General features: G+C 40.8%; 1 protein-coding gene across 2 annotated transcripts in view; it reads right to left on the bottom strand.

Moving 5' to 3' along the window:
• Nucleotides 1-14116, bottom strand: part of RSU1 (Ras suppressor protein 1) — a 96952-nt gene that overhangs the window by 38429 nt on the left and 44407 nt on the right. The gene's annotated exons all lie outside the window — the stretch shown is intronic.

The following is a 14116-nucleotide window of genomic DNA, read 5'->3' on the forward strand; positions in this document are numbered from 1 at the left end:
TGTGAGAGGTGAGCGAAGCAGTTGCCTACACTCCAATTAGAGCCATATCCCGTGATTTTCACACACTAATTCACAAAGGCTCATTTTAATTAAAGAAAAAACACCAGGTCACTTTTGCTGGCATCATTAGGTAGGAAAAAAACCAACAAGCCAACAGCAACAAACCCCSCAGCAGGCACAAGAAGCTGTTTACCAGACTGTAATGCCATAAATAACAATTACATTAAATTAGACTTCAGGAACAAGACCCAAAGTTTGAAGTGGTGTTATTCTTTTCTCACTTGAAAAGTTCCTGCAACTTTAATAGCAACAGCATTAAGCACTTCCCCCTCAACGGAGCAGGTTCACAGGAAAGCAAAGGGTATAATAAAATTGATCACACTATCTCATCAGCTGCACTTGGCAGAAGGACTGACCAGGGCTAGTTATTGGCCCAAACTGCCTGTTATGCCAGTAAAAACAAGACAGGGACTCCAAGTTTTTCAGACTCCCCTGGTAAAATTGATGTCATGTTGTTCTGGGAGGGAAAAGGGCTGTCTGCTCTCCAAAGGAGAAAAGAAAGGTTAAGCTTTCCAAATGGTCCATCTTTCACTCCCCAAACAATTGTGCTGACACAATCCTGGCCGTGCCAGGGGCAGGCAGCAAAGTCACCGCTGCCTGGGGCTCGGCGAGGGCGTCACCGCCACGGCTCCGCGCCAACCTGCGAGCGCGGCGGCCAGCCGGCCTCTCGGCGCAGGACACCCCGCAGGGAAGAACCTTCTTCCCATTACAGGGCTCTCCAAGTTCCTAATTTATCTCTTAYGTGTGCTGCTTGTGCTGGTGGAAGAGATGAGTGGGGCTGCTCAGGCATCAGGTGCTGCTTCCGACCCGCCAGCCACCCGCACGGGTGATGCCAGGCTCCGCCAGGAGAGCGGCCGGCTCTGCTCCCAGTCACCCCATTGGCACCCAGTTCGATGGGTGCTGTTATGGGGCCTTGGGATGTCAGAATTCAGTCATGTCAGACGTTTGTCTGGTTCACCTGCCATAGAAAAACTTGTAGTGACCACCAAGCCTTCCAGTCTGTTCATTTTATTAGACTGAATCGCTCATATAGGCGAGGCAGCTTCTATAACCCAAGAGTCCCACAATCATAAATGCGCTAGTTAGATGAATAAATACCACTGCTGAAAAGTATTTTACTCAGTTTATGGGAAAAAAAGCTCAGATACAGAAAGCATACACACAAACACACACACGGTCAATCCAAACAGTAAAACAAAACCCCTTAGATTTCTCCTCCTTGTGGATGCCTGGTCAATCCAAACAGTAAAACAAAACCCCTTAGATTTCTCCTCCTTGTGGATGCCTACGTTACTTCCATCTCCTCTGTTCACTCATTTCCTTCTCCTGCCCTTGGTTTCATCCAGACCAGCAAACCCAGCTAGAACATCCCCAGCCAGAATGTCTGCAGCTGCATGTCCTTCCCTCTAGCTTTTCTTGTTTCTTGTTCTCCCCATTTTAACTGCAGAATTATGTCCCTGTGAAAGGCCTTAATCCTGCTCTGGGATTTCCAGTACCCACTGGCACTCCGAACAATTTTTGCTTTGCAAATTCTCTGAAAAACAGTGAGACAGTCGACTTCTTTGGGAGTGAGGAACACACAGAACTGTGACACTTCCTTCTGTCTGAGGGCAAAGCACTTGCTGGACTCGAGCATCCAACTGACAAACCAGCATCACAGCAACAGCAGCCACAACACGAGTTTCTTCCCGCAGATTTGTCACAGTTAATATTGGAATTAATAACTGGTTTTCTTTTAAAATGCTTTTCTGTTACAGCATTATTCTGTGTCTTGCAGCAGTACATCTGAATTCCCATTTATAATTAATAAAAAGGAATTGCTTCTTTAGTCTCCACTAAGATGCATCTAATCAAGTGAAAGGCATCCATCTGAATGGATGGTTTGCATAAAATTTCATCAGCCTAATTGCTTTTGATAACTTCCTGAAATAATGCCCCATTCCCASCCAAATAGCACTACATTAACCTTTCCTAAGGTATTCACCACAGAACAGAACATTCCAACTACAGTATTAAATTCTTGGGATTCACACAAGACTCATCAACATGCGACTGTTGTTTATTCCTAATCCGAAAATATTTAASAGCTTCTTTTTGAAAACTAAACTTTTTGTTCTGCTTTTCCAAGTTAKGTCACCCAAAACTACACAGAGGTGACACGTCTTGTCCGGGGTTCCTTCTGGGTCCTGCTACACAGAGCCCTTTCTCCCTCACCACAACTCCACTGCTAGCAAAGGTGTCTTCCCAGCGCACACAAACTGCCAGCAGATTTGCAGGATAACAAGCAAACGGGCAACTGTGGCTCCCTCAAAATCGCTAAGCGCTTGTGCGGCTGGTGCCAAGGCTTCCTGTGCCACGTGTGTTCAGCCAAGAGCCCTGCTGTTTCCCTGCCACGTTCAGGAGCAGCAGCTGTGAGGTGCTATTCCACCCTCCCTACCTGAGCAACCGGCTGCCGTCACTTTGCTGGGACATCTGYGGGCAACTTTATGCAGCTGCAGCAGGAACACGTTTTGCCATCCTGTGGTTTCTTCAAAAGAAGCAATTTATAGTCATAAGATTGAGAATRGAGAAGGGCATGAAAATTTAATTAAATATATATTCTAATTCTTTTTAATGTGTATATGCCCTTTTCATCAAAATAAAACCTTTTTTAAAGGACCAAACAATTACGTACAGAAAATGTGTATTGCTACTGAATTGTTTGAAACTGTTCTTAAATGGAATGTGCAAATACATGTATTTAAGTCATGCAGATGGAGTTGTAGAAAGTGTCCCATGGATCATTCTAAAATTTGGACAAATTTCCATTATAATGCCATGATAAAATGGTTAGGATAATGTATTGAAGCAAGATACAAGAATAGAGCAGTTCATCTAGGAAGCCACCAGTTATGAATAATTTCAATAAATATGCAAAGACTACATTCTGTCACATAAAATAGCTAGTCAGCTGTAAACCTGCAATACATTTTTGGGCTATAACATGTGTATATCTAGAATTAAATAATTATGGTCCCCATGAATATAATATTTTGGCTTCTGCAATAGCTGCATTTTGCATCAGTTCTTCCCATGATTCATTCTGATCATCTCAGTATTTTATCCACAAATACTATTTTTACCTTTAATATAATTTGTATTTTTATTTCATACCAACAGAATTCTACATGCCTACACTACAATGCCCATTGTTTTCTAAAACTATAGTTTAGTCCTGATCTAATGTATGTATCCTTCAACAGATACATCCATTAAATCAGTTCCATTTAATTCTCTAGTAGGAAAAAGAATAGATATAGAAAACACATATAGATGTGTGTGCATAGACACATAAACCACCAGCATATAAATCCCCCACTTGTTAAATGTCCATCTCTCTCTTCCTAGCAGAAAAATAGGGGATTGTTTGGGCTTATCTCAGCCCAGTGCTCTTTCCTTCTCCTGTATRTATATTCATGCAAAACCACACATATTTCCCCACACAATACATACTGACTAGGTACTAACTTAAGTGAAAGGGTCTTTCTGATTCCAAATTTTCATTCTAAATGTCTGTGAGATAAAAGAAGGTTTATGGAAAGGGATATTTCTTGCAAAATATATCCTAGTATTGTCCCATATGACAAACTAATCAATTAATATGAGTAATTAAGTAAAATTAAGCTTCTGCCTAAAGTCAAAATTAACAAAACAAGTGACCTAGTGCAGAAATCTGAGGACAACACAGCACGGTTTGGTGCATCTTCACACATGAGAGTTTTTGAGCTACTGTTTCCATCTAAATCAGAAGTGTCACTCYAGAGCACCTCAGATACACTAGGTTCGACACAGAAAGGATCCAAAAAGGCCAACCAGAATCCATCCTCAACGTCTCACCTTAAAAACCAGCATGTGAGAAGCAACCTCATACAGAAGAAAACATCACCCCTCGCTAACGTTTTGCAGGTTCTACCTCTTGTCAGAGCAGCTCTTGAAATTTTCCAYTGGTGACAGGTCCTATGGAAGGGCCTACGGGATCCTGGTCCTTAAGGACCCCARCTCCAGAGAGCTGAAAGGGAATCTCTGCAGCAAAGAAACGGGAGAATTCTAAACTTCTGCGGTAGCTATGACACTGAGAAACTCCTCAAAACTCATGGAAACATCAAGGATTGATCAGGTAGGCTTTACATTGTGAACGAGTGAAGAGAATCACAACATCAGGAAAGCGGCTGGCAAGAGAGTCTTCGTAACAAACTAAGCAAACAGGAACTATTTTCTACCTCTGGTTGGCTTTTCTCAGACTGAGGAGGAGATTCTCCATTGCAGAAAGGTACAGACATTTTTCTATACTGCATACTGCATATTTCACACCCAGTAGCCTGCAACAACCCTTAAGCTACACTTATCTTGTGTTTGGAGACCCCTGAGAAGAAATCCCTATGCAGAAGATACTAAAGCCACGAGATCTGTGACAGAGACAGGACTGATGTTCTGGCTTAAACCATTTCAGCGTCCTCATCCCTCGCCAATCTACAAGTGWCCTGAAGCTCAGATTCCCACTGTGGAGTCAGTGGATACTTCCAAACTTTCAGGAGCGCAAGTTTATGTGCAGAGATAACTTCCTCCTGAGACACCACATCACTGATCTTTAACAAATGTATCCACTGTATTTTTTTTAATATATTTCTACCACAAAATTGTCCTGGCTTGGGCGAGTCCAAAACCGCAGTCTACCTTAAAATCAAGACCAGAAGAGATCTGGCCTCTCTATTCCAACCGCAGATCCTCCGGGGTGACAGCCAGAGAGATAGATGGCTACTTGACATACTCATGATAAATACATCAGCTGTACTTTCCAACTTTCCAGTCTTGCTAGATTGACTCAAAAATAGAAAGATTAAATTCTACACCCTTGCAGGAAGATTCACAGATCAAACTGCAGGAARGTTCATCAAGYTGAACATAACCTACAGCTGCAGTCTGTTAGGACTAATTAACACCATTAATAAACGGATGCTGTCATTAGCATTAAACTCACCAAACCTAGAGAGCATGACAACATACCAAATTGCTCTATTGTTTTGAATTTATTTGTGATAAGTCAGTAACTGCTCTTACTGCTCTCAAGTCAGTAACTGCTCTTACTGTGTCCATATCTAGATCTCCTAGACTTTCAGAAGCCACCAAATAATCAGCTCACAGCAACTATTTTCAGCCACAACTGACTTAATTTGGAATCTAACTTGGGGATCCAAAGGGAATGCAAAGCTGCATTTCCAGATGTGTCACCAGTGTGCACACCGCTGTGGTTAAGACCTACTGCCTTCTAAAGGTGGAGGAGAATATTACACCAGTAAAATCTTCAAATGCAAGAGTATTTTGGTGTGATGAACATTTTGCTTCAATAGAAATGTGAAGTATTCACCTTTGCCAGTAACTGCCGTAACAAGCACACCTGGGAAATCAATACTTCTTAAAATACTGAACAAGGAATGTGGAGGCTTTTTAGAAATTAAGATGATCACTGGATTAAATAATACGTCAGGCTGAAGTGGAATGAACATCAGAGCTCCTTGGGCAACTACACCTGCGACTGAAATACATTCAGAACATGCTGGAACCACCCTCAACACACTCCCACCCTACCTTATTCCTGGAGACTGTCTATTGGAACCAACTGTAAAAAGTTTAGACTTTCAACAAAGTTCTATATCAGATTTTACATACAATGCTTTATGCAATTTTCATGCTTTACTAGAATGGAGCTAAATGTGGAACACATGTTTTATATATATATATATACACACACACATATATATATGAAAAATTAAATCAAGAAAGAACTAGTACAAAAGGAAGCAATTTCATCTCTGTGATGATTACTTTAATGAAATTACAAACAAAGCCTTTGACCCCAGCAGTCAACACAATATGCAAGTGTCGAAAAGACCAAGTTTTGAACGAGCTTCCACATGCCACTTTGTTCACCCTATTAAGATGCTAGTTGTTTCTTTGATTTATCTGATAATAAATTTTTGATGACTAGTGAGTCTCATAAAAATTGCTCTGGTGCTGACTACATTGATTAATAAGCCCAAAGAATCGAAACTGTCAGAAATTCATGTGCAGGAGTAAATTACTGCCAAACATACATTAGATATTCCATAAAATATAGAATAAAAAAGGTTGATTTGGTAATTTTATCTTGCATCAATTTGCTTGACATAATTCATATTCAGGAACATCGCTGTCAAACCTTGCATACCTTTCCTTTCTTTAAAGTCAACATTCRAGTAAATCTAAATTTGGGACAGCCAGGAAACAAACAATAGAGCGCATAAAATAATGAAACACATCAGAAATGTGTTTGGAAATTATATTCCATTACCAGGTGACAAAAACTCGCTTGTATTTTAAGGGACAAGGYGGCCACCCAGGGCTAAGTCCCAGTCTTGTAAAATGAAGTATCTCCTTGGARCACCTATAGAGGCCCTTGTCCACGGCAAACTCTCACAGTGCATCTGAACTAATGGCTTTGAAAAGCCCTGGACTCCACAGCCCTATGGCTCCTTTCCTGGATAACTCCTGAACACATGTTTAGCTGGCAGAAAATCCCAGAAAATCCCACAAAACTGAACACAGAACATGCAGGCCAGAGAGGGAGAGCTGTATTTACAGGAATGATCAGCAAACACGTTCCCTGCCCTGCCAAGGGGATCCCTCCTCACCACACCGGCGTTTCCACTGGGAAATCCTGTTTCACACAGCAGAATCTCCTGACTTTCACATTATACTCTTCAAGAAAAAGGTATTTCTAGTAAGAAGATTTTCAAATGAAGTGTGATTACAGCCATTTTCGATGCTGTGCCTTTGGCATTACTACAAAGGCTTGTGCAAGTACATACAAACCTCATGGCAGCACCACCTACTAAAATAAAATCATAGATTACAGTAGATCACAGCTACCACTGCAAGATATACCAGTAAGTTACATCAAAATCATTTCCACTTAAACCTTCCACTGGACAAACAGCTGATAAAGGCAGCCATAAAATTAGGGACACTTCTCTATCTAACTGGTAGGTCTCAACATGAATAAAAAAATGCTGAAGATCACACAAACCCCTCAAATAATCCAAGTGAAATAAGAAACTGAGTTCAATAAAAGCCAGCATGTAATAAAACAGATATGACTGTGTAGATAATAGAAACTGCAGACAGTTCTGCTTGATTGTAAAAGCGCCACTTTTTAATTTATCCCCAAATAAAAACAGCAAATGTGTGCAGTAACTCTTCCCGCTTGGTTGTCAAGAACTAACCTGAGGAGGAAACCAAGAGGGCAAATCAGCTGGATGTGGAAGCTTCCAAAGGGTCAACAAGCCTTCCATTGCTTGCTGTTACCTATGGAAGCTCCCCAAAACCGACAAGTACCAACAAGTTTTCCACACGGGTTCTTTCTTGCCCAATTTTGTCTGCCATTTCTTATTTCCTCTTCTCCTCATTGAACTCTTGAGGATTTTGTTTAAAAKGCAACACTCTTTGCTATCTGCTACCCAGGCCAAATTCTGTTCTCACTAATAAGCTCACAAAAGAAGGCTATATAACGCAGCATCACAGAACATCAGTTCTGTTCGCATTAACCACGTGCAGTCTGGACATGCTGCCTTTGGTCTTCTCTGTCATCAGAAAAATCGTACTCTGCTCATTTGTACTGAGAGCTGTGCAGCTTTACAAGGAAAAGCCTTCACAGACTTCCATCGCAGCTGAAGAGTTGTCTCGACCCAACCATTTATAACCACTCATGAATTCGTATGCATACATTAATTACATTATTTATACTCATATTGAGGTCATACACCTTAAATCTTCCCTAGTGGAATCCCAGGCCCCTTTTAACTATTTAACCCAAAACTGATGTCAAATTAAACTAGTTTATAATAACACAATGTGGTCTGTTTTCCTTCCTTAATACTGGAAGGATGTTAGCACCTCTGTCACCTTTTGGCATTTCCCTGACGCTCAGTTTAATTAAGAATGAACCTGAGTGAGTCCAGGCTCTTTCAGCCACCTCCTCTGGAGCTGCTGGGTGCACGTCCACAGGCACATCTCCCATCTCGCAACCAAATGTTCTCCAGGCTTCTGCTTAGTGCACTGCAAAATAATTCATCTTCCCTAAAAGATGCGTAAATAGCGTCCTGCTTGTCCTGAACACGCAGCAGAAGCATAACAGAACATGATTTTCTTTCCTCCATCATTATGAATAATTGGAACATCATCCATCAGAGAAGGAGCCATCTCAGTTCCAGGATTTATCACAGCCAGCAGCCGTAATCAGTCTCTGTGGTGACCGAGAGCCTCACAAGGCAGAGGCCGCCCTGGGTCGGCCCTTGTCTCACCAGCACGTTGGTCATCAGGGCCCAGCTCCCACTCAGGTGTGCTGGGCTGCATCTGCACCTCTCACTTGTCCTTTCTTGCTGAGACACCACCCTGTCCCCCAGGCCAGCCCTGGRTTCTGTCCCTGATCACCGTTTGACGCATTCTTATCACCTTGGAYTTTACCATTCCATGATTTTTAATCCATTAATTTCTGCTTTTGCCATGCTGCAAGGTTAGAGGTGATGCCACCTTTTTTGCCTGCTCATATCCAGTATCCTACTGACATTCTTTCCCACTTTTTGCTTTCATCAAGCACTTTTACACTTACCTCAATTCCTCATTTTATTTCGGCTTTAAACACAGCCCTAGGCAACAGCCCCAGGGATCTAAATCCTGGGTTATCATTCCTGCCAYGGCAAATGAAATGTGGCATAATATTCTTAACTTTGATCTGAACTTCCATATAAAGAGAATGGTAATAGCAGCAAGACCAGTGTTTATATGTGTAGTATCTGTATGTCAGATACATCACTGAACGCTTCATTTTTATTACTTATCCATCTTAGTAATACATATGTATAAATATATATAGAAACTGTTTTTCTTGTTAATCTTTCAACATGGGCTCCAATTCGCGTTGGAAAGGAGTTAAAGATTTGCATATAAATGTTGTCTGAAGATGTCAGGACTCTGAGTCATCTATTGTCTCTGCCGGAGAAAATGTACTAATATATTTATCAATTTTTAAAATACAGTCAATAAATACAACATTTGGCTGGACACAAATCAGTATTTTCACATAAAATATACAGCGCCCTGCTTTTGACAAAGCCAAATGTAAATGGTATTTTTACATTTTCCCATATCAAGCTGATACAGTATTTTCATTGGTTAACTGAAAAATCTTGCATGRGTCTAACTGAAATGCATGAATTAGGATTGTTAAAGTTTGCTTATTTGCTATCTAGCATGAAACTTGCTAAGGACRTTTAACCTGCTGCCATTCATCTGCACAGGAGATGTGGCATCTCAGAGAATGTCACCTGAAGTAAATCATGAAGTCAGCTCTGTTCCACCATCATTTTCCTAYCTCTGAATCTGCCCTAAAATACACAAGATTATGGCTACTCTTGGCAGAGATGGTGCACCTACCCCAGGGACCAAATGCTCACCATGTGAAGCTCAAAAGCCACTGATAYGTGGAAAGGAGCTCCAGCATGGGCAGCTAGACACGTAACACCTTCTTATTTCTTGTACAGCACTCTCAGCAACCACTATAAATGAGAAAGGAAATGAGGGAGAACTGAAGGGTTTGTCTTAGCAGCACACGCATGAGTAATCTGCACAGAAACAATTAAAATCCTTGTACTGGAATTGTAAGGACTTSCAGAGCAGAGCCTAAGACAAAACTAATGCATGCAGCCTTTTATTCCACAAATTGYCAAAGAATATTAGTGACAGTAAGGAAGAAAAAATATAGAAGAGATAATTTATTATGGCAAGGTAGGATATATTTACACCATCTAAGTGCTTTCAACCTTCAATGACTTCTCCTGATCATGCAAACACCTGRGGCATCAAACACAGTCCCTTGAATCACACCTGCTTAAAGCAGTTATCTGCATTCCTCTCCATGGTCTTTATTTGCCTCCAAGACTCCACAWTACCCATGTTTTGCTCTGACCATCACAAGTTCCTCCTCAGATCACCCCACACTCAGGTTCTTCTGCTATTGTTACATGATTAGCTAATGTAAAGGTACGAAGCAGAGAAAAGACTATTAAGAAGGCACAGGCCTAGGCCCACTGACATTGCTACACAAGTAATCCCCTTCCAGGATAACAACTCCTACTRGCTCAACTTCCTGAGGTCTCCTGTTCAACGCCTGCTAATTCCCACTTTGCCACAGAATTTTCACATGTTTTTCACAGCGGTTACTTATCCACTGCTTCACACCTTGGACAGCACCAATCACACAGYTGAAATTAAATAAGCTGAGAAACTGTGCAATAAGTTATTTTTCAGAATATAGTTTGCATTCCTGTACATTACTCTGAGTAACTTCCCAGCCTCCTCTACTTGTTAAAAACAAATGCTGAAATACTCTTCATTAATATAACTAATAGAAAAATCCMCGATTTCATGACTTGGCCCTCTCACGTGGGAGCAGTCAGTGGGTACTTGCTGCTGCAGAACAGCAGGGCTCTGCTGGAAGAGCTCACTCAAGGAAGCTGGAGAGAAAAATGCTTCTAGATACAGAGAGAATCATCTGTGCATTTTCCCAAACCGATGATAAAATGATGTTTTTGATGACACCACGAGCAGCTCTCTGTACAGGGAAACCTGTGTTGCAGTGTCACCGAGTGATACACGTCCCACGTAGCCTTTGTCAAAACACTTCCTCTGCTAAGAGTTCTTGTGTCACTCTTTAAAATGGCTTGCTCTTCTACTACCTTTTCTGACGGAAATGTGAAAAGTTCAGGTCACTTCCTTTCACAAAACATCTTGTCAAGGTTCCTGGCTCCAAGCTGACTGCCTCACGGGGAAAAGTTGCTTTCGAGAAGCTTAACAAATGGTGACTGCTCCCTCATAATTTTGCCTCGCTGAGAAAAGGAGGTCAGAGAGAGACAATAGTCATTTAAAAAAAAAAAAAAAAAGGTGTTATGAGGTGACTGTCCGGTTCAACAGCAGTTTAAAAGAATGCTACAAGGCTGAATGCTACTCCAAGCAGTAAGGGCCTAACAAATTACTCTGCTGTAGCTGAGACTATGTTATCAGGTGACATCAGGTGATCAGACGGCTAGAATAGGCTCTGCTGTGACAAAAGCAAAGCCACTGTCCCTTCTGCTGCATGAACAAAGAACAGGCTTTGCTTGAAGACTAAGCAAGAGCACACGATTAATGCCAAAAAAACACATCCAAATGCAGCTTGCTGAAACAAATATGCAGAGGATGCCAGCGACCAAACCCACCCACCCAAAGCCTTTACCTCATCTTAATCAAGTCACTGATTATCTTACACTGATCCTGATGAGCATCACAGGATTCAAGTTCTTCACAGGAGTTTAATTCACTGTTTTCTCTGAAACATTTCTGTCTGCACTTGTCTAAGTATATTAGAGCCACTAAATCACACAATCCATCATCTCTTTGTCACTGCTCTAGACAGAGAGGATCCTCTGAGAATATGCTTACAACATAAAGGTCACTTTGAAAGTTGACTAAAGACATGAATAAAAAACCCAAAACATTTAGCTAAGCTCTTTGAGGAGAGGAGGCTGCTGTTACCCTTTACTGTTTGAAAATGTTTTTCAACTGCTTTTCAGGACTACCACGGTACCATACAGGGCATTTAATGGCACCTCCACAGCATATAGAGAATCAAGGCCAAAATTCAACTTACTCCTCTGGCAATGAGAGTTAGTCCCGCAGCCAGAGACTACTTTTCAACCTGACCTATTTCTAATGATGCTGTCACAGTACAACACGTGCAGTGCACATTTTAGCCAACAAAAGTTAGCAGTGCTTATTCCTGTTAAGAAATAAGAGCCCTTCCATACATATTTTTTAACATAATGTATGATCACCTTTTTGTCAGCATGAGCATTCCTTGAAAAACAAGGGTTGAAAAAATCACCTGGCATCATTTCCCAAGAAAAGTAAGAAAATAAAAGGAAATTAAAGAGTCTACTAGGTAGAACTTATCAAGATGATCCAAGGCCAACTAGGCTGCTGTAGCAGGCTGCAATTTTGATTTTATGCTTGGGGTTTAAGCATCATGTAAAACTGAAGTGTGAAAACGTAACAGTATGCAAGCCAGACATCCTTATCTTAAGGCACAGCCATCCCTAATGTGTATCACCCCTACGTACAAATTAAGCATTGAGACAATATCCCAAGAGAAGGTGAAAAACTGAGTGAAAATTTTGGGTGAATATGCTTGAAGTGGAAAGAAGAGCGTTCTCAGCTGCTTCATCGCTGTGTCTCAAGTGCAACAGCAGAGAGAGAGACTAGAAACCTCTGAGCAGAAATGTTACATGTTTGTAATGTGACGTGGCTTGTGGCAGCCACCAGGGGAAACCTCCAGGTTTATGAACATGATGGCAAGCGGGTGAATTGCCAGACTTAGCAACTTGTTAGTGTCTGGCTGAGGTAGCAGCCACTGAGTAAATATGATGCCCTTGTCATTGCAAACACCAAACAGCATAATGCAGCATAACCCAAAATTGCATAATATCAGCATAAACCACTCGGTGAGACCTAGCTTGCTAAGCCCCTGAAACCTGGCATTGGGCTGTGTGAGCATACTCCGCCTTCGCTAGTATAGACAATGTCAACTTGTAAACACAGTCAAATCGATATTTCCAATCAGCCAGCAGAAGCAAAGGGCACAGGGGCTTTGCTACTATTTTTAGAGCTCAAATTCTACCTACTATATATATGCACAGCTACCAGTTTATGAAAGGCCACATCTTTCAGTACCTGGAAATAAACRAACTGATCAGAAACAAAAATACCCACCAAAAGCTGCTAATAAATGTGAGTCGTTCTTTTCTTGTAGTATTGTCAGCTAAACAGCATACCCAATTTTCTGCCCAGTGGCTCAACTATATATTACTGTGTCTCACAGCAAGGTTAAGCTGTCTCTGTCTATCAAACACTGTATGTTAATTTACAAATTTGTGTTGGTTGAACGATCCAGAGAAAATCCAGGAGCTCAATTTTGCTGTTGTTTAAGTTCTAAAGTTTAAGATATCTACAGAGAAAATTACTACATACATCTCAGCTTGGTCGTTTGGTTAATGAAAAAAGAAAAGGTATAACACCTGGATAGAGTCTCTGAAGGAAGAAAAAAAGAAAAACAGCTGAAGTAGTAAACAGTGAAGCAGTTAAAGAGAAAAGATCAAAATTTCATCACAAAAAAGATTTTCATTTCTCTTCTGTTCACAGCTTGTTTGCTTTAGTGCACAGTAGTGCCCCTTGACCTGTTAACTGGATCATGCCACCAGAAATCAAACAAACAGAAAAAATGTCTGCAGCAAGTCACATCCAAACAATTCTCAGGTCACATATCTACATGAACCTGGAAATAACAAAGGAGAATCTTTCCCCAACTCCACAAACCTTCTTTATAGCACATATGAATCTACTGCAATCAAAAATCAAAAGCAATCACTACTGGAATTCTAACAATMATATCTCAAAATTTTTAATTTATGGTCTAAATATAGTATGGTTAGGTACCAAAAACAAACACAAATCTTCTCTTGTTATTTATATCTGCACGCACTTGGCTTCATTCCTAGTCTTTAACACTAATGACATTTTAACTGAATAATCTTCTAAGATCAAACGTAAAATTCTAAAYGAACACTTCTCTGACTCCTTTATTTCCCCAATTAATTACTAGCCTGATCTTGCTTACACTGTTAGCTACATGGGCTTTAAATATTTACTGTGGACAAGATCAAAATCTGCCCATYAGACAGTCAGGCCCAGTCACGCTTCAGCAAAGAACAAGAGGGCAAACATACCACTAATTTAAAACAAAGAACAACAGCTAAGGCAAGGTGAGGAATTACAAAACCTTTTAATTGTAATTTTGGATGCTCAAGGGTGGCTGCCAGAACACTTATAAAATTATCTTTCTCATTATTTATATACGTTACAATAGATCTCAAAAAAATGCATATAGGTCTGC

The sequence above is a fragment of the Nothoprocta perdicaria genome, unplaced genomic scaffold (assembly GCF_003342845.1).
Source record: "Nothoprocta perdicaria isolate Ctin4 unplaced genomic scaffold, notPer1 scaffold_23, whole genome shotgun sequence".
NCBI classification, from domain to species: Eukaryota; Metazoa; Chordata; class Aves; order Tinamiformes; family Tinamidae; genus Nothoprocta; species Nothoprocta perdicaria.